At 39.8% G+C, this 21,010-nt stretch overlaps 1 protein-coding gene across 1 annotated transcript in view; it reads right to left on the reverse strand.

The window, feature by feature from the left end:
* PLAC8 (placenta associated 8) overlaps window positions 1-12,299 on the reverse strand; it is a 36,291-nt gene extending 23,992 nt beyond the window's left edge. Inside the window, exon 1 of the mRNA XM_030878045.3 lies at window positions 12,128-12,299. The gene's annotated coding sequence lies outside the window, so the exon portion shown is untranslated. The remainder of the gene's footprint in view (window positions 1-12,127) is intronic.
* Window positions 12,300-21,010: the final 8,711 nt, after the last annotated feature.

Genomic DNA, 21,010 nt, shown 5'->3' on the forward strand with positions numbered 1-21,010 from the left:
GAGGCCCCTGGGGGAAAGGATTCACTGAACTGGTAAAACGTACAGATTCTTCTCTTGGTGTTAGGGAACGTAACAGGGTTGTAAGAACTGTTTTAAACAGGTGCCTGGTCTCCACACAAGACAGGGAGACAAATTAGAAAACCCGTGATAATGACCATGCCAACTAAAAATTGTTGCACGCTGTTTGGTTCTACAAGAACGAAGTCACCCGCCACTGCAGTCGCTGACCTTCAACACACCCTGAAAGGAGTTCAGCACGGTGATCAGGAATGAGGCACTGTGTGTTCTGGGAAACACTGGCAGAACAGGCCTTCAGAGAGTTAGATATTTTTTAGGAGAAGATTTTATGAGCCCCATTTCTTACATCTTCTCATATCTAGAAAAGCACTAAAATCATTAACGGAGGCGTCTGCTCCCCGTGACCAGCAGCAACCTTCTGCCAAAATGTGTGCTTGACGCACGTGCCCCCTTCACCAAAATCGCGTGCATACTCACCTCCCCTCCGACCTCTTTGCAGCAGGTCCTCAGAGCTATCTGTGAGGCTGTTCTCCTAGGCTATAGTCCTCATTTGGCTCCAAATAAAACTTAACTCACAACACTCACGTTGTGCATTTTTTTTCAGTTGACAGAAGGAGTAGTGAATTACGGAAACGGACTTCTGTAAAATTGCACCATCCTAAGCTTTTGTGTACTTGCAACCTTTCTCCTCTTGCCCCTCTTTTATGTTCCCTTTTGCTGTGGACTTGTTTCTGATGAGCAGTTGTAAAGGAAAAACTCCCCTGTTTTCTGTCTACTCACAGAACACTGTCACCTGTGATCACCAAATGTGTGGTAGCTTTTTTCCACACCAAGCAATTCTGCAACACCAGATGGGGGTCCATTGGATTGCACCCTGCAGGCCTGCGAGCCCTGTACTTGTCCGGAGACCGAAGAAAGAGCCCAGAGTCAGTGACAGAAACATCAATGGTTTAATGGATAGGGGGATCTTACATTTCTGAAGCAAGGTCCTGGAGTGACAGCCCACCAGTCTTCGCTCCCAGGGAAGGGAAGGGGGGGAGAGGGAGGTTACCAGTTTTAGGGAGGATTGACATCAGGTTGGCTCACTGGTTACCAGGGAAACAAGCAGAGGAGCACAGCCTCTCACCACCCCTTTGATAAGCTATCACAGGGGAGATATTCTGATCTAAAGCTTAGAACAATCACTAGCTGGGGCAGGGGGCAAGTACGTAGGTATTTGCTGATTAGGGAAGGTCAGTCATCTGAATAGAATGTAGGTTAAGCAGGGACTGGTAAGCAGAGAATGTACAGAGAACAAGAGAACAGACATCTTGAGGAGCCTGCCCATACAGTGTCCTACAATTTGGCTCAATTCTGACACTGTCTATAGGAGACAGTGTCAGATTCCACGTGTTAAGGGCTCAGTCCCACAAGACTGCCCTCCCTCCCCTACTTCAGATGCCAATTGTAAGACCAGGTTGTCACCTGTGCTTCTGACCAACTAGATCAGAGGTTCCCATGACCCCTTCCTCAGGTTTGATAAATTTGCTGGATTGGCTCACAGAACTCAGGAAAATAGATTACTTACTAGATTATTGATATATTACAAAGGCTATTAAAGGATAAGAATGAACAACCAGATGAAAAGATACAGAGGGTGAGGTTCAGAGCCTGTGGAGTTTGGGGTGGGCCACCTTCCCAGTACACCAACCCCAAAGCTCTCTGAACCTGTCCTTTTGGGTTCTTATGGAGCCTTGATTACACAGGCATGATTCATTAAATCATTGGCCATTGGTGATTGAATTCAGTCTCCAAACCCCTCTCCCCTCCCCTGGAAGTCTGAGAGCTTCGCAAAAAATTCCAACCCTCTAAACAAAGATTGGTTTCTCTGGCAACCAGCACCCTCAAGGGCTTTCAAAAAAGTCACTTCATTAGCATAAATTCCTCTGTAGTTGAGAGGGGCTTGTTATGAATAACAAGACACCTTTATTGCTCTTACCATGTAAGAAATTCCAAAGATTTTAGGAGCTCTGTGCCATGAACGGGAATGAAGACCAAATATGTATTTCTTATTAAAAACCACAACATCACAGTAGTCCTCTCTAATCTTCCTTCATCCAAGTTGGTCCTTCACTTCAAATTTACCTGGAGCCTGTATCCCTCTGACAGTGCAGACTGTCAGTGCTGACAGACCCTTGGTACGTGTTAGGGCAAGCCCTGATGGTGTGCCCCAGCAACGTTTATTATGAAGTACATTTTGTTAGGTTAGTCCTAATTTCTCTCCATCATGAGAGGCAGTGTGGGGTCATGCAACATTGATTTGATTTGAAGTGAGAATATCTTTGCTCAAATTCTGGTTTCCTAAACTGTGTGATCTTGGACTAGTCATTGATCAGCCTAGTTATTTAACTAATCATTTAAATTTCCTCTTACTAATCTTTAAAAATGGAAATGGTTTCTGACCTATCCACCTTCTGTGCTTATTGAGAGTATTTTCTTTTGTCCTGTATTCTGAAGTGGAACTGTATTACATCTCAGTGTCTAGCACACTGTGAGTGAATCAAGCATATAATAAGTACTTAATTCAAGAAGACAATGAAAATTACCTTCTATGAGTACCTTCTATGAGATAAAGTCTAGGGATGAATTTAATGAACAATAAAAAAAAATCAGACTAGTATCAGGGAGTACGGCTAAAATGTACAAAAATGCAGCAAGGAAATTTCTTTTGATGATTTCCACAAATATCTGTTGGCAATAATATCAGCTAATATTCATTGAAATTCTACCCTATATCAGGCACTGTGCTAGACTCACACTGTCCACTTAATGTTGCAACAGCCCTGCCAAGTAGGAATTATTATATTTATTGAGTTGATGAGGAAATGGAGGCTCAGAGAGTTTAAGTAAATTATGAAATTCAAATCCTTCTCTGGCTCACTCCACAGTCCCTGTCCCTCCCTTTGCCCCTTAGCTTTAGAGCCCTGCTCCATCACAGCACTTATTACAGGGTAGCATTTTCATTGGTTTGTTGTGATCTCCTTGAGAACTGGAACTCTCTTTTCATATTTATTCCTTTAGCACCAACTTCAATGTAGTCTAATAGAAGGTACTTTTCCTTGTCTTCTTGAATTAAGTACTTATTATATGTTTGATTTACTCACAGTGTGCTAGACACTGAGATGTAATACATTTCCACTTCAGAATTCAGGACAGAAGAAAAACACTAAAATTGAAAATACAGTGCTTTGAGATACTCAGGCAATGTGATTATACTAATGCTTTCTTGTATTATTTCCCTCATAGGGCAGTGTCAAAAACAAGCAAATTACCTCCATTGTTCCATATTACTTTACACTTTTTCTATTTCTTGAATTAACTGGGTTTCTTTCTAGATTGCATTGCCCAGTAATGCCTGGCTCGTTTGGTAGTTCCCATGGACAAAAAGGGAGAGCAGTATATGAAACAAGGCAACATCTTGGATGTTTTTCCACACAATTGAAAGCGTATCAACAATGGTTCAAACATGTCTAAATCTGCCCAGGCTTCATCATAGCTAATTGTAAATTAACCAGGTCAATCATTATAAATGGTCCCCTGAGTCCTAGCAAACAGCCTCATGTGAAGGACACAGTGTTTTTGGATGACTATTAAACGAGTTTATTTTTATTTTTTTAGAAAGAAGGAAGAAGCTTTAAAACGTTTTTTTAAAGGTTTCTGTCTGTTGAACTTTATCACCATCAGAAAACAGCTCTAGGTATTTCCCTTCCCATTAGTGAGTGTGGTCTGCAAACATATATTTTTCTAAGTTTTAATAAAATGATTATAGGTACACAAAGAGAGGACAAAATCTGACATTAAGTATTAAAAAAAAATCTTTAAAATGAGAGAAATTTAAAAGCCCCAAGGTTGATAAAATGACAAGGCAGGAACAGATAATTCACAAAAGAAGACATGAAAATGACCTTAAGTATATTAAAAAAGATGTTCAAACTCACTCAATATTAAAGAAATGCAAATTAAACACTTGTCAGGTGGCAAAAATTAAAGAGTATGCAACACATTCTTTTGGTAAGGCTGTGGAGGAACAGGTACTCATATATTTCTGGTGAGAATGCAAACTGGTGCAACCATTCTGGAAGGAACTTTAGCAATACTTAACAAAACTACACTTACGCTTACCATTTGCCCAAGTAATCCCATATCTAGAAATTCATCCTGAAGATATACCTCCAAAAATGCAAAAACACATATGCATGAGGTTATTCCTAGCAGCATTGTTTGTTTTTGCAAAATAATTGTAAGCACTATATGGGAGACAGGTTGAATAAACTATGGTACACCCACACAGTGGAGTGTTATGCAGCTATCAAAAAAAGAAGGAGGACGAGCTCTATAAACTGACATGAAGTAACTTCCAAGATATATATAAGTGGGAAAAAAATGCACAAAAGAATGTTTTCGGTATGATATCCTTCATGTAAGAGATAAAGGGAAATAAGAAAACACACATGTATCTGTTCAATTGTGCAATAAATAATACAGGAAGAATAAACCAGACACAAATGAAACTTGTTATGTTCAGGGTAAATGAGGTGGAAAGAATGAGAGAATGGAAATGGAGTAGCAGGGCTGGGGGCAACACTTCTCTAAGTGTACCTTTTCATATGGCTCTGACTCTTCCAACCATGCTAATATTTCACATATCAAGTCAACGCATAAATGGATAGTCAAAATCAAAGAGAATGTGGCAGGATCCCAAAATGCAATATAAACAGTAACAAATAGACCTGACTGTATTACAATTAATATTATAACCACACTGAGGAAGAAAAAGGTAACCTAAATAAACTTGGAAAGTATTTTGACTATATAACATAAAGCTATAAAAAAAACCTGACAAATATTATACTCTAGTTACTAAACTTGTTTTTCACAGAGGTATGAATTAGCAATTCCGAAATCTATCTATCTATCTATCTATCTATCTATCTATCTATCTATCTATCTATCTATGGCTTGAATAATATACTGTGGATAATGAGATTGAGATTTTTCCCTGTCAGAGAAAGAAATTACAAATAAGGAAAGGAGGACAGCTAGTATGAGTCCTATTGAGTTGGAATCATTGGTATGAACTCATGGTTATTTACACACACACACAGTTGTAAATGAGGGGGTAAGACTCCTTTGTGGGGTCTTTAAGGGTCACTCCAACACAGCTACGGAAATCCCATTCAGACAAGCATATGAAATTAAAGAATTTATTCTACTCACAGGTCCTAAAGGGGGAGGCATGACATGCCCAAAGGGCCATGCAAAGTCCCTTAAAAGCCTGAAGTTTGGTAACAGCAGGCGTCGAGAGAGCAGAGCCAGGACTCATGGGCGAATGCCTTTATTGAGGGTCATGAGTGGGGTAGCTTGTGGCATGCAGGAAGCATTCTCACTGGGTAATTTAAATGTAACTTGGTCAATGTGGAAAGTAGGAAAAGGGTAAGATGGGGAAGTCATTATAAGGCTTATGAACGCATGTACTGGGGATGGGTACTTAGAAGTGGGCAATAACTTGGTAAAAGTTCAAAACAGGCACTTAGAAAGCCACTGAGGCAACAAACAACAACTTTACAGTACACACACACACACCCATACACACAGAGAGATATAGAAATGTGTATGAATACATAAATATTTCCTAGCCCTCTCCATTGAGAGGACCTAGAAGGAACAACAACCCACTATCAATGAACACACCTTGTGCCCAAATCTTGGTTTCTAAATACCATTTTCCAATTTTAAAAAGAGCCTGAGTTCATTAGAGAAATGGATGATTCCAGGGCTGGGAAAGGGAAGTACAAGATAAGCCTGGAACACCTTGTGTACCAAAAAGTAAAAAAGAGTGCAAATATGGATTAGAGATAGGACCTCAGAGCCAACTTGATGGCTCTTCCAATGGCTAAATCTGGGACAATTTGTGTAACGAAATAATGTTAATATCTGATTATAATTCATAGACTAAACTATCCGTAACTCTCTACTGATATAAATAAAAGAGTAAATTTTATTTACTCTGAGGGAGAAGGGGGGAATTCCCTGGTGGTCCCCAGAGGTTAAGACTCCAAGTTTCCACTGCAGGAGGCAAGGTTTGATCCCTGCTCAGGGAACTAAGATCCTGCAGGCTACACGGCACGGCCAGAATAATAATAATAATAATAAATAAAATGAGGGAGAATTCCCATTAATGAATATAGAGGGAGTGATGGAAATACAAGATCACCATTTGGCAAACACTACAGTAATAATTGTTATAGGAAAGACTCACAGATGGATGCTAAAATTAGACTTTGAAAGTATGATGAGAAACAACATATTTACACATCTCAAAGTATCTCCCCACAGGCTACTTATTAATTACAAAGAGTAAAACAGCAACTCTCTAGTGGTTATATCTGACAGACACTATCTTAGTCAAGTGACCAAAGTTGATATTATCAGTAATGGGACATACTGATGTGCTCCAGAAAGTGGAGACAATGCTATGACTGGGTATATTAATAAATCTTATCTATGGGAATGAAGGTGACTAGAGCAAGCCTAACCCTGCAACAGGTAAAGAAATAGCAATCACTCATATTAGTCAGGAAAGGGAAATGTCTGGTATTTTGTGGCTTGATAATGTTTAAAATTCATCTGTGTTCAAATATGATTACAGAGTGTTAGTGTTTTTATTTGATCCATCATGGTCTTATCTGATGTTGATGCTCTGTGAAATTGTTCATGTGCTAGAGGGGAACATCAAGACCCAGTGGGAAGGACAATATGGATGGACCTTAAAGGCATTACGCTAAGTGAAATAAGTCAGACACAGAAAGACAAATACAAGATGATCTCACTTATACGTGGAATCTAAAACAAGCAAACAAACCAAACTCATGGATACAGAGAACAGATTTGTGGTTGTTAGAGGTGAGGGATAGGGCGTGGGAGAAATGGGTGAAGGTGGTCTAAAGGTACAAACTTGCAGTTGTAAAATAAATAAGTCCTGGGGCTGTAATGTACAGCATGGTGACTATAGTTAATAACAATGTATTGTATATTTAAAAGTTGCTAAAAGAATAAATCTTAAAAGTTCTCATCTCAGGAAAAAATTTTGTAACTGTGTGGTGATGCATGTTAACTAGATTTACTGTGGTGATCATTTCACAGTATATACAAATATCAAATCATTATGTTGTACACCTGAAACTAATATAATGTTATATGTCAATTATATCTCAAAAATAAAAAAAGACCTGGTGTAAGTGCCAGGCCAGCTTGCTGCAACACCAAAGCCTAGCTCACAGCACTGGGCCAGCTCCACAATGGCAAGAGCTGCTTTTCTCTTCCTTAGGGCAATAGTGGGACAATTGGTAACATTTGGATAAGATCTGTAGATTAATTAGGTGATAGCAGTTTGCCAATATTAATTTCCTGGTTTCTGTATTTGTACGATTGTTATGTAAAACATTAACAAGGAAAGCCAATGAGGGGTATATGGGGACTCTGCGTATTACTTTTTTATTTTTGTATTTTTTAGTCTGTGCCGTATGCATGTGGGACCTTAGTTCCCTGACCAGGGATTGAACCCGCACCCTCTGCAATGGAAACGTGCAGTCCTAACTGCTGGACTGCCAGGAAAGTCCCTGTTATTTAAAAAAATATCTTATTGAGAAATATTTTACATACTATAAAATTCAATTGTTTAAAATGGATACAGTTCAGTGATTTTAGTATATTCATACTTGCATAACCACCACCATAATCTAATTTTGAAAAAATTTCAAAATTTTTCAATTTTGAAATTTCAAAAGCCCCTCAGGATGGTGACTGCGCGCAGCGCTGCGGCGCAGAAGGTGTTCTCCGCCAGGCACCCACGTTCCGCCTCCCAGTACGTGAGTTGTGTACCCGGCCGTCTCCTCTGCTGGGACCCGACTTTTTGCCCCCGAATCCCTCTGGGCAGGCAGCGCGGAGCCCGAGGGCAGGGTCGGCCGCAGTCGGGGCGAGGCCAGCTCCAGGCGGCTGCGTCTCGCGGACGCAGTACGCGGCTGGACCTGTCGCCGTACGCGGCTGGACCTGCCGGACTTGGTGGGAGCCGAGATTGGCCGGGCAGGCGCGAGGGAGCCCGGGGTCTGGGACAGGGTCGGGGTGCCGCTGCCCGGCACCCTGCCGCTCCGCCAGCCGCGGCCGCTCAGTCTCACCAGGCATTTGTAATACATTTTTTAAAGTTTTCATCAGGTGAATGGGCTGATCAGCTCACTTCTGATCAGGAAGTAATACAGAAGGAAACTATCATCAGCAACCCCCTGCCCCTGGCCCCAATGATTTTAACACCTCTTAGGTGGTCCCCAGATTCTACTTCTAGTGCGCATGCCTGTTTTTCATTTTAGTAAGAAGCATCCACAGCTTTCTAAACAAACTCGTTCTGTGGATTCATGAAAAAGGAGATAAAGAAATTGCAATTGTGTCATTTCTGTTGCTCACCCTTTTTACAATAATCACCTTGGTTTGGGGGAAAGCTTCCAGTCCTGAACGTAAACTCTACAAGGGCAGGGAATTTTTGGGGACTGTGTTCTCTGATGTAACGCAAAAGCTTAGCTCAGGCCCTGGCACACAGTAGGTGCCCATTAACACGCCCGCTACCGCGGTCTTAGTGCGTGATGCCCGCTGGAGCCGGTGCACATCAGACACAGGCTAGTGCTCAGCCCTGAAAACGCAGTGGCAGTTCTCCCTAGAACTCCTTTAGACTGCCAGACATCCTATATCCCAAACCCCAGTACTCACATGACAGAAACCATAGTTTTGGGTGATAGCTTCCCATATTTGGGGCCTGGGAAGAAGAGGTGTTGCAGGAAATGCTTTAAAAAAAGGAAATTCAGGGCTTCCCTGGTGGGGCAGTGGTTGAGAGTCCGCCTGCTAATGCAGGCGACACTGGTTTGTGCCCCGGTCCGGGAAGATCCCACATGCCGCGGAGCGGCTGGGCCCGTGAGCCATGGCCGCTGAGCCTGCGCGTCCGGAGCCTATGCTCCGCAACGGGAGAGGCCACAACAGTGAGAGGCCCGGGTACCTCAAAAAAAAAAAAAAAAAAAAAAAGGAAATTCAAACTTTCTTTTGTATTTCTTTTTAATAATCAAATATCAGAAAAAAACAGGAAAGGCTATACAAAATGTTTGGTGGTTATCACTAGGTGATTGGCTGGTAGATATTTTTATCTTTATAATTTTGAGCATTGTCTGAAAAAATTTTTTACAATTAGCATTTATTCCTTTTATAATCAACACAAGAAATACCCATTTTGGAAACAAAAAGCAAATGCAGTGACAAAAAACAACAAAAAAAAAGAAAGTAAAGGGTTGTGCTGATTATCCTATAGCTGTCTGAATTTTTTTCTCCTTAGCCCCTGGCCAGTGCCTGGCACAAGTTGGCATTCAGTAACCAATTGCTGAATTAATGAATTTATACCCTTCCCATGATCTCTCTCAGGAAAAACATGTTCATTTAACTTGCTTATTTTTTAAAGAAGTCTATGCTGTGATTTTGAATAGAATGATCTGAAGGTTTCAAAATAAAAACTTGCCTGCAATTATCTAACCATCCTTTCCTTTTCCTAACTCTCCTCACTCTGTACATACTTTATATATCTGTGTATTCAGATTGGCTGCTGTTAGCCCTTAAAGCAGAGACTGGAGCATTCTCTGAGTGCCTTTGAAGTTCAGTCAATGATAATCTGCACATTTTGTAGCCAGCAGCTTCGTGGGAAATATCCATGTGCTGACTGCCGGTTAGTTTGTACCACAGTTTACTTTCTCAGTGTAGTGGCCTCAACAGTCTTTAGCCCCAAAGTTAAAAGCTCTCTGTTTCTGTTTCTTTCACTACTTTTGACTTCCTCTTTTGAATACGGAAAACTGGGGCACCCCAGGTGTTTCTGTGGACTTTAGCACCTAGAACTGAGCAGAGATTGGGGGCCCCAGGAGGTTTCAAGGTTCACCTCTAGTGAAGGTTACCTACAGCAGGGGGGAAGGCTACTCTATCCGGCCCAGCCCAGAACAACAGCACTAGGAACCAGCGCCCCAGACTTCTTTTTGACCAATGTGGCTTATTCTGAAAGAGGTTTTGTAACTTCTCACATGAGATTTCTTACTCCAGAAAGAGCTCCCTCGTAGCTATCAAACGGAAGAGAAAACAAGCACACTTACTCCTGTGCAGCTCTGTGGTTTAAATATCATTTCACAATTCTAGGCATCCTTTAGGTTACAATAAAATATAAAATAAAAACGAACTCAAAGTATCCTAAACGGTTGCAAATCTCTTTGCTTCAGCCATTAAATACCCAATAGTCTTTAACCTTAACCATTCAAGGTAAAAGATCGACAGCAGGAGTTAAGGGGAAGATAACAAAAGACAACTTCCCTGAAATCATTTTAGTGCACAGTAATGTTTCCAAGAATTTCTGGGACCTTGTCTACAAGCTTGTCTCCTCCGTTCAGTCGTCTTTTCAATGCTTACTGTGCGTAAAAACCACTTGGAGAGTTTGTTTACGATATAGATTCCTGGGCACTATCCTTCGAGACTGTGATTTAGGTGGGATGGGCTGGGGTCCAGGAATCTGTACCGAGCACCCTCAGGGCTGCTGCCCCTATGGCATAGGGTGCTGTCATGTAGAGAAATGTGGCCCCTCTGCATAGACACAGCTTGGTGAGAATTAGAAAAATACCATCCCTTTCTCCAGGCAGATGTAGCCATGCCAGGGCTTCCAGCTTTCCCGAGAAGCACAGGCTGAACTAGCCCCACTCACCCCTGGGCTGCCTGCCCATGCAGAGGCCTGGCGTCTCAGGAGATTCCAGCATCAGTGCCCTTACAGAGGACACTTGGTAACCCACGGCCCTGGGCATTTTTATTTCTCTTCTGTTAAGAATAACTGCAGATCCAGCCCACATTAGCAAACATTACTGGACACCCAACGTGTGTAGCGCTTGTGTTAGATATGGTAGGGGTTCAGGAGAGTCTGTAGTTTCCTCTCCACAGCCGGTAGCTCTGCCCATCACTGAGGGACCACACAGCTGTTTCGTTTCATGTTGTCTTTGATGCCACAGAGCAGACAGGTGACAAAAAAAGTTGGTGGGGGCCACTCCGGAAAAAGGAAAAATGGAGGCAGGAGGAATTGAAATGGGAATCTTGGTGGACAAGATTTGAAGAGAGACTGAGACCCCTTTCTTTAGAAGACCCCTTTCATGGAATGACCTCAATGCCCAGAAACCTTGCAGGATTTGGCCCACATTTTAAACACCCTAATTTCATCCATTAGTTTTAGTTACAACTAATCTTATACCTGTCTCCCTGCCCTGGAAAACCTCACTCTTGAGAAGGACAGCCCCTATCTTATTAATATTAATTAGTATTAATCTACTACATTAATTACGTTAATATTAATCAATATATCACTTAGATTTTCCTTTTCTTTCTAGTGTTTATCAATGTTAAATTTTAATTTTTTTTGCTTTGATTGAAACATTTCTATTTCCTAATTTCTCATCTCAGAAGTTAACAAATGTGAGATGAGAAGGGTCTCTTTCTTTATACATATAAATAAAGCACCAGAATTTAAGTTTGAAGGCTTCTAGTGTGTTTTTCTTACTGTCATACCAAAAATTCAAGGATTCTCATGATTCATTAGCTAAATCTATAAAATTCCGTCTTCTTTTTCTAATGGAAAAAAAATCAAGCAAAATAGTTTCAAAAGAAATTAGACTAGCACGAGTAAACATGCCTATGTATGAAATAAAGAGTGAAATTAATGATAAAGTTATAAACACAATGCCTAATATATGTATCCTGCTGAAAGCAATAGTTGATGAGGATTCAAGACTACCTTATGAAAAGCATGGCATCTCACACATGCCTGGTACATGTTGAATTTGACTAACTTAACTAAATTTAAAGCAATTAGATAAGAGAACATTGGTCTTTCGGCTGGACCTCGAAATATTGCATGTTAGAAATAATAACAAGAAAATCAAATACTATTAAAGAAAACTTTTTTTTTCCCCCCCAGGGCTAGATAAGCTTTTAAAGAAGTGCTTCATTTCAAAGTACTTACAGTTAAGAAATAGGTTCTGGGCAGGCTGTATCTTGTGGCTTGAGAGAGAATCTCACTAGAAGTGAAAGATACAGAAAAGAGAGAAGTATGTTTCCATCGCAGTATGCAGTACAAAGTACATAATCAGTGATTTTTCATTGGCCAGTGCAGAACACTCCAGAGGAGTGTTCAAGGTATGTTTCTGTTACTTTGAAAGTGAAAGCATTTCTTGCCTGCAGAATTGCGTTCCTTCTCCTACATTGTGTTAAGTACACTCATGTATCTTTTTTTTTGGGCGGGGGGAAGATTTGATTCATTATATAATTTGACTGGTTTTACATGTCTGGCAGAGCTTACCAATTTTTAAATTTTACTTTTTCCCTTTAATACAATAAATAAGATTTAGTGTGTATTTATTGCCATTTTTAAATTGGGGAGCTTGTAGGTAGGGTTAAGGAGAAAACAGGCTATCTGGAATTCCATACCTAATCAGAAACTTTTCTTTTTTTCTTCTGCCTCTTTGGACTCCTTTGTTCTCCCTGACATTGGTTAAATAAATGCCTACTAAGTGTTAGGCACTGTACTAAATGCTTTTCATGTATTAATTTATTGAATTCTCCTCACAAGTCTGTGGGGTATTATCATCCCCATTTAACTGGCAAGGAAACTGAGTCACAGCAATGCTAAGTGGCTAGAAGTTGGCAGCTAGGAACTGGCTGAAAAAGGACTGTAATCTGTGTCTGTTGAGGTCTGCACCACATCCTGCCTCATGTTCTCACTCTATAGTCTGACGCTAGCCTCGCTCTAGTGGGAAACATCCGCTGTTCCTCACAACCTCAGAGGGAGTGAGAAGGCTGGCCACTTTCATGCCTGAAAGGCTCAAATTACGGAATCAGAAATCAAAATGTTTTGAACAGGTATTTCAAAAGGAAGAAATTCAAATGTAAAAGAAACGGTATAAAGAGATTGGGCGTGATGTAGTAAAAAGTGCCATTGTTTGTAGCTGAGCTGACAGGGGATAAAATCCTCGTTGTTCAACCTCTTATCTGTGTGGACTTGGAAAGTCAACTAAAAAGTCTAAACTTCGGTTTCCTTACCTCTAAAATTAGAAAAATAAGGTTTACCTACCAAAGTCATTGGGTGTCATTGATAAGGCTTAGTCTGTTTTATTTTATTATTATTTTTAAATTAAAAAAAATTTTTTTTTAGTCACGCCGCACTGCATGTGGGATCTTATTCCCTGACCAGAGATCGAACCCGAGCCCCCTGCAGTGGAAGCGTGGAGCCTTAGCCACTGGACCGCCAGGGAAGTCAGGCTTAGTCCATTTTAATGTTCAATGTATGTTAGCTGATATCACTGAAAGACTGTTGAGATACCAACTATAATCTGAAACAATGATCCCCCCGCACACCTCCCACCCAGGTGACATCCAGTATTGACAAGGTTTTGCAAAATGGATGATAGACTCATTGATTTTTGGTGGCATTATAAAATGGTACTCTCTTTTTGGCAGTCAGTATTGGCTATACATACATAGCAGAATCAAAAAATAGATTTATCCTTTGGCCCAGCAATTTCACTAAGAGTGAGTGTCTTCTTAAATTCTGTGCTCATAGGCATTTTGTTTACCTCACCCTGGTCCCAGGCCTGAAAGAATACAGGAAAGAAAGGGTCAAATCATGTCAAGTCTGTGTTTAGCCTGCTATGCTACCCAGAGTAAGGGATAAAAGAGCTTAACTACATAGTCTACCCCTTTGAGCTACACTGGGGGCAGTGGGAGAAGAACACTCAACGACAGTGAATTCTATGTGAAGTAAACCTTTTTTAAAATTTTGAAACAATTTTTGACTTAACAGAAAAGTTGCAAAAATAGAAGAGTTCTCATATGCCCTTCACCTAGCTTCCTTTAAAATTAACATCTCATATAGTAAGATGATCAAAAATTGAAAATTAACATTGGTACAAGAGCATTAACTCAACCACAGACAAAACTATTTGAATCTTAATAGTTTTTCCATTCTCTGTTCAAGGATCCAATCCAGGATTCCACCCTGCATTTAGTTGTCATCTCTCTCTTTAGTCTCCTCCTAACTGGAGAAGTGCCCCAGGTTTTTCTTGCTTTTCATGACTTTGACATGTTTGAAGAGTACCTATGTGGAATTAACCTCTTCTCCAAGGAGCCCTGGGTCTTTTCATTGGAGAACAGCATTTAGAAAAGATCTGGGTGCTAGGCGGGCTCATTGCTGTTGGGTTCTCATTGCTTTTAGGCTCCTTCAGTAAAGAGAGGGGATATATGTATATTTACTCATACACATGAATGAATGTGTGTACATGTACATATATGGATATGCATACATATGCCCATCATTATCAATCAAAACTGTGACTTCACACTGATACCTCTAATTCTAATCCAATTCCATGAGGTTTAATTCTAGCTTTCCTCCTTGCCTTATTTTAAGTTCTTTTTCAGACAGTAAAAAACTTAGCTTTCATTATCTACAATATATTTACTTATTTGTTCAATCCAACCCTTTTATGTACACATGGTGCTTTCAGAATTGCTAACCGACACCTCTGTAAGAAACCAATTTACCAACTAGATTACAGTGTTGTGTACAGTTCTTTTTGCTTTTTTAGCTTTACAGGATCAAGTCAAAACACTGTTTTCCAAAGTTACTTAGGTTACTTCTTTTCTTTCCTGTCCCCTTTGGTGTGGTAATGTAAGATCTATTCAGAAAAAGGTCACTCCCTCTTCATCTCTGCTGTCCTGTTACCATCCCCTCACCCCCCTTTCCTATCCATCCCCTGTCTTTTTAGTTTCTGGTTTATCTTCCTTTATCTATTTTGTACTTATGTGGAGAGGAACTGAGACCCAACCCACAGCCCCAGCTTTGCACACCTTTGTGAATATACCAAAACCCACTGAATTGTGCTTTAAAAGGGTGAATTTTATGGTATGTGAATCATATGTCAAATTTTAAAAAGCCGTGAGTTAGAAATCCTTTTTATTCTTAAAAAGGAAACAGCTGGAGCTAAGCTCTGTGTTCAATGCCATTCTCTAATCAGCATCTGGAATAACTGGAGCTATCATATCGAATAGAGGGCCAGTTTCTTGTGAAATTATAATTAATATTCTTCTAGCCAGAAAACTGGCCATGATATAAAAATTTTCATAGAAAATTGAGCATTTCCAGATGCACATGAGGGCAAAACATTTCTATGTCTCAGGCTTTTATCAGGTCACGTGTAAATGAATCTTGATTTCCTTTGCTTGTCCTCTGGGCCCATTGTTATAAAAGTTGTTAGAAATCTTGGCAGCTCTGCAGAAGAAGTCATATCCTGTACGAAACAGGACGGATGCCAAAGATCATTTTGGTTTATGAGCTCTTGTTTTTTAGTTAAAGTATACAAGTCTTTAACCTTCCTGTGGAGAGAAGACTAAGAGTCTGTTACCTCTAAATGGGGAGGAGCTGGCTCATGCAGTAAGTGCAGCACAGAGAAGGGGTCCAGCTCACGTAGTTATTTCTCTAACCAAACATTGTCTCCTGGGGAAGGATAATGAACCAATAAAGACCAGATGATTTACAACACGCTTGGTAAAGGAGAAGATCAATATTACAAAACCAGTATATATGGAAATCTATTTCTGTGCTTAGATGCGCATTCAGCCCCAGCTCATGCCAGCAACTCGTCAGTTTATATCTGGTGGAAATACCTTTCCAGAAGGTTGCAACTGAGAACACAGTTTTATGATAATGAGGAGGTGCTATGGAAGAAGTTATGACATTTGTTTCCCTATATATTATTGTGGGAATCCTAACTGCAGATTAAATTCCTGTCCTCCTGCAGCTAGATGGAAGATTCTCCATTTCTTGGAGTGACCCTGTCTGCATACTCAGTGGCTACAGACTTGTAGACAGGCCCAGCTTTCTTCATGAAATGTAGTAACTTCCATTAGGGAGAGGCTGTGTATAGGCTACAAGTAACAGAACCCACTTACCTGCCCCTTTTTCCCAAACGAAACATAAAAATAAGAAAGCAAGAGCCTGAGGGCAGGGATATAAAGAGCTCTTCAAAATGACTGGAACCAGGGACTTGAATAGGGTTGCTATCTCTTTCTGTCTCATCTTTGTTCTTCTTTATTGCAGACTGTCCTTGTCTGAAATAGGGAGTGGGTGTGTGCCTCAGGATAGACAAAATCATATAAAATGATGGGACTCATCTTGACAGGCTGGAGTGGAAACTGCAAAGATTCAACCTGTGGTAGCACAGTGTTAATGAAAATAATTAATAAATAATCTCTGATAACAAAAGAGTTTTATTTGAGCCAAACTAAGGATTAGCCTGGAAGCCAGCTTCCCGGATTACTCTGAGAAGCTGCTCCGGAGAAGCATGGTTTCCAGCACAGTTTTATATCTTGTCAGAACAAAGAACATTAAACAAGTTAGGGATACATATCTTCAAGGTTTCAAAAACAAGCAAACAAAAAAAACACACATAGATCAGCACATATAAAAACAACAAAACAAAACACATAGATCAGCACAAGTCAGCATGGCCTTGGCCCCTGGAAAGGGAGTCTTATCATCAAAGGAGTACCACGGTTAGTGTTCCAGGAAGAGAGGCATTTAATCTTTATTTTTCACTTGGACATTCTTTACTACTGGTCAGTGTGCCCTTTTCTATACTAATTAAAGCAGATGTACAATGTATGTTTGATAGGCCATAAACAGGCTATTTTAGTTAGCATAAAATTCAAGTTAACTCATGCATAAGCCAGAATGACTTCCGTATATCTCAATATGTGAAAATTTCTTTTATCACAGGCTTGCCTGGCACTTGGGAGAAGCATGCTGAAGAGGAGGGCACAATTGACCCAGTGTGTCCTTTGGTCCCTGTGTGATGACTCAGTAGGAACCCAGGAACTGAGTTGTGTGTCTCTGGTTTCACTGGCATCCCACTGCACTCAGATGACCTCTCTGTTTTTACTTTTGTGTTTTTGAAATTGATAAAACTCACATCCTGTTCTGTACCCATAATTAAGAAACGTGTACATTGCCCAATCGTTGAATCTAATTAGTTGTTTAAAAAATCAATATGAATATTATTGTGGCTCTGTGACTATTTTTTTTTTTAACATCTTTATTGGGGTATAATTGCTTTACAATGGTGTGTTAGTTTCTGCTTTATAACAAAGTGAATCAGTTATACATATACATATGTTCCCATATCTCTTCCCTCTTGCGTCTCCCTCCCTCCCACCCTCCCTATCCCACCCCTCCAGGCTGTCACAAAGCACCGAGCCAATATCCCTGTGCCATGCGGCTGCTTCCCACTAGCTATCTACCTTACTACATTTGTTAGTGTGTATATGTCCATGACTCTCTCTCGCCCTGTCACAGCTCACCCTTCCCCCTCCCCATAACCTCAAGTCCGTTCTCTAGGAGGTCTGCGTCTCTTTATTCCTGCCTTATCCCTAGGTTCTTCATGACATTTTTTTTTTCTTAAATTCCATATATATGTGTTAGCATACGGTATTTGTCTTTTTCTTTCTGACTTACTTCACTCTGTATGACAGACTCTAGGTCTATCCACCTCATTACAAATAGCTCAATTTCGTTTCTTTTTATGGCTGAGTAATATTCCATTGTATATACGTGCCACATCTTCTTTATCCATTCATCCGATGATGGGCACTTAGGTTGTTTCCATCTCCGGGCTATTGTAAATAGAGCTGCAATGAACATTTTGGTACATGACTCTTTTTGAATTTTGGTTTTCTCAGGGTATATGCCCAGTAGTGGGATTGCTGGGTCATATGGTAGTTCTATTTGTAGCTTTTTAAGGAACCTCCATACTGTTCTCCATAGTGGCTGAACCAATTCACATTCCCACCAGCAGTGCAAGAGTGTTCCCTTTTCTCCACACCCTCTCCAGCATTTATTGTTTCTAGATTTTTTGATGATGGCCATTCTGACTGGTGTGAGATGATATCTCATTGTAGTTTTGATTTGCATTTCTCTAATGATTAGTGATGTTGAGCATTCTTTCATGTGTTTGTTGGCAGTCTGTATATCTTCTTTGGAGAAATGTCTATTTAGGTCTTCTGCCCATTTTTGGATTGGGTTGTTTGTTTTTTTGTTATTGAGCTGCATGAGCTGCTTGTAAATTTTGGAGATTAATCCTTTGTCGGTTGCTTCATTTGCAAATATTTTCTCCCATTCTGAGGGTTGTCTTTTGGTCTTGTTTATGGTTTCCTTTGCTGTGCAAAAGCTTTGAAGTTTCGTTAGGTCCCATTTGTTTGTTCTTGTTTTTATTTCCATTACTCTAGGGGGTGGGTCAGAAAGGATCTTGCTGTGATTTATGTCATAGAGTGTTCTGCCTATGTTTTCCTCTAAGAGTTTGATAGTTTCTGGCCTTATATTTAGGTCTTTAATCCATTTTGAGCTTATTTTTGTGTATGGTGTTAGGGAGTGATCTAATCTCATACTTTTACATGTACTTGTCCAGTTTTCCCAGCACCACTTCTTGAAGAGGCTGTCCTTTCTCCACTGTACATTTCTGCCACCTTTATCAAAGATAAGGTGACCATATGTGCGTGGGTTTATCTCTGGGCTTTCTATCCTGTTCCATTGATCTATCTTTCTGTTTTTGTACCAGTACCATACCGTCTTGATTACTGTAGCTTTGTAGTATAGTCTGAAGTCAGGGAGCCTGATTCCTCCAGTTCCTTTTTTTGTTCTCAAGATCGCTTTGGCTATTCGGGGTCTTTTGTGTTTCCATACAAATTGTGAAATTTTTTGTTCTAGTTCTGTGAAAAATGCCAGTGGTAGTTTGATAGGGATTGCATTGAATCTATAGATTGCTTTGGGTAGTAGAGTCATTTTCACAATGTTGATTCTTCCAATCCAAGAACATGGTATATCTCTCCATCTATTTGTATCATCTTTAATTTCTTTCATCAGTGTCTTATAATTTTCTGCATACAGGTCTTTTGTCTCCTTAGGTAGGTTTATTCCTAGATATTTTATTCTTTTTGTTGCAGTGGTAAATGGGAGTGTTTTCTTGATTTCACTTTCATATTTTTCATCATTAGTATATAGGAATGCCAGAGATTTCTGTGCATTAATTTTGTATCCTGCCACTTTACCAAATTCATTGATTAGCTCTAGTAGTTTTCTGGTAGCATCTTTAGGATTTTCTATGTATAATATCATGTCATCTGCAAACAGTGACAGCTTTACTTCTTCTTTTCCGATTTGGATTCCTTTTATTTCCTTTTCTTCTCTGATTGCTGTGGCTAAAACTTCCAAAACTATGTTGAATAAGAGTGGTGAGAGTGGGCAACCTTGTCTTGTTCCTGATCTTAATGGAAATGCTTTCAGTTTTTCACCATTGAGGATGATGTTTGCTGTGGGCTTGTCATATATGGCCTTTATTATGTTGAGGAAAGTTCCCTCTATGCCTACTTTCTGCAGGGTTTTTATCATAAATGGGTGTTGAATTTTGTCAAAAGCTTTCTCTGCATCTATTGAGATTATCATATGGTTTTTCTCCTTCAATTTGTTAATATGGTTTATCACATTGATAGATTTGCATATATTGAAGAATCCTTGCATTCCTGGAATAAACCCCACTTGATCATGGTGTATGATCCGTTTAATGTGCTGTTGGATTCTGCTTGCTAGTATTTTATTGAGGATTTTTGCATCTATGTTCATCAGTGATATTGGCCTGTAGTTTTCTTTCTTTGTGACATCCTTGTCTGGTTTTGGTATCAGGGTGATGGTGGCCTCGTAGAAGGAGTTTGGGAGTGTTCCTCCCTCTGCTATATTTTGGAAGAGTTTGAGAAGGATAGGTGTTAGCTCTTCTCTAAATGTTTGATAGAATTCGCCTGTGAAGCCATCTGGTCCTGGGCTTTTGTTTGTTGGAAGATTTTTAATCACAGTTTCAATTTCAGTGCTTGTGATTGGTCTGTTCATATTTTCTATTTCTTCCTGATTCAGTCTTGGCAGGTTGTGCATTTCTAAGAATTTGTCCATTTCTTCCAGGTTGTCCATTTTATTGGCATAGAGTTGCTTGTAGTAATCTCTCATGATCTCTTTTATTTCTGCAGTGTCAGTTGTTACCTCTCCTTTTTCATTTCTAATTCTATTGATTTGAGTCTTCTCCCTTTTTTTCTTGATGAGTCTGGCTAATGGTTTATCTATTTTGTTTATCTTCTCAAAGAACCAGCTTTTAGTTTTATTGATCTTTGCTATTGTTTCCTTCATTTCTTTTTCATTTATTTCTGATCTGATTTTTATGATTTCTTTCCTTCTGCTAGCTTTGGGGTTTTTTTGTTCTTCTTTCTCTGATTGCTTGAGGTGCAAGGTTAGGTTGTTTATTCTATGCTTCTTAAGGTGGGCTTGTATTGCTATAAACTTCCCCTTAGAACTGCTTTTGCTGCATCCCACAAGTTTTGGGTCGTTGTGTCTCCATTGTCATTTGTTTCTAGGTATTTTTTGATTTCCTCTTTGATTTCTTCAGTGATCACTTCATTATTAAGTAGTGTATTGTTTAGCCTCCATGTGTTTGTATTTTTTACAGATCTTTTCCTGTAATTGATATCTAGTCTCATGGCGTTGTGGTTCTGTGACTATTTTTAAAGGCAGAGCCAAACTTCATTTTTCTTTATCCATTTGATACACCCTTACTAGTTGCTGGGCACTTTTCTAATCACTCTGCAGTTATTAACTTGTCCTCATGACAGCCCTATGAGGAAGGACTCTTATTAACCTTATTTTATGAGTGATGAAACTGCCAGGCAGAAAAGCAACAAGCAGAAGGTCACAGAGTTAGTTAACTGAAGAGTCAGGTTTTTTTTTTTTTTTTCTCTGAAGTTTCTATTCACTTATTAC

Source organism: Globicephala melas, chromosome 5 (assembly GCF_963455315.2).
Source record: "Globicephala melas chromosome 5, mGloMel1.2, whole genome shotgun sequence".
NCBI classification, from domain to species: domain Eukaryota; kingdom Metazoa; phylum Chordata; class Mammalia; order Artiodactyla; family Delphinidae; genus Globicephala; species Globicephala melas.